This window comes from Pteronotus mesoamericanus, unplaced genomic scaffold, assembly GCF_021234165.1.
Source record: "Pteronotus mesoamericanus isolate MK-2021 breed Mesoamerican mustached bat unplaced genomic scaffold, CSHL_Meso_final contig_59, whole genome shotgun sequence".
Lineage (NCBI taxonomy): Eukaryota > Metazoa > Chordata > Mammalia > Chiroptera > Mormoopidae > Pteronotus > Pteronotus mesoamericanus.
This window is the reverse complement of record NW_026555206.1, coordinates 5524990-5525967: the sequence shown is the minus strand read 5'-3', so window position 1 is coordinate 5525967 and position 978 is coordinate 5524990.

The window sequence follows — 978 nt, the reverse complement described above, 5'->3', positions numbered from 1 at the left end:
TTGGTGAGGGCAGGCGTAAACCGGTGCCCGCGTGAGCCTGGGAGTACAGAGCGGTCCGCAGAAATAGTGGATCCTGGGCCAAAGGGGTCACAGAGCTGTCCAGAGACCCTGAAGGAGAGACTGGAGACAGAATTAACTGGAGAGTCCCGGAGCTGACTTCCTCCCATTTCCATAGTCTCCATTTTGCACAGGCAGGCAATGTCCCCAAAGAGCCAAAAGAGAGGAAAGCAAACAATACAAGACCCTAAACTGACCAGTGCTGGGGCGCCTGCCTGGCAGGAGCACCAGACAAGTGTGCGAGGTCAGGCGAGTAAGTGCCCCGGAGCTGGGGCAAGCACCCAGGAGGGTGGGGGATCCTGCCAAGGCTGGGAACACACTTAAGGAGCCTGTGTTATAGTGCAGAGCGATCCACAGAAATAGTGGATCCCTGGCCGAAGGGGTCACAGAGCTGCCAAAGCAGAAGTCAGACATAGATAATAGACTCCTGGAAAGCTAAAACAAATGACCCAAGAACATATAGGATCACCAACTGACATCATCAGAGGCAGGCCCAGAAAGAAAAATTAAGATAAATAAATAAATAAATAAATAAATAAATAAATAAAAAGACCTGCCTACTACCATAGAGGTTTACTCCACAAAATCAGGAAATCTAGACGAATCAACTGAAGCAGAAGCAAAAATAAAAAAAAATAAAAAAAAATAAATAATAATAGACTCTCTCAAAAATGGGAAGAAAAAGAAGTTTCCCCCAAATGAGTGGAAAAGGGGACTTCCCATAGAGAGAGCTAAATGAAATAGGGACAAGAGAACTATCAGATATTGAATTCAAAACAATGGTTCTAAGGAAGCTCAATGAGCTCAGCCAGCTCAAACATAACTATAAGAAACTGCAGAGAAACTATCAGGATCTTTCAGCAAACTATATTAACTTGGAAAAGGACATAGAAACTATCAAGAAGACACAAGAGGCTATGA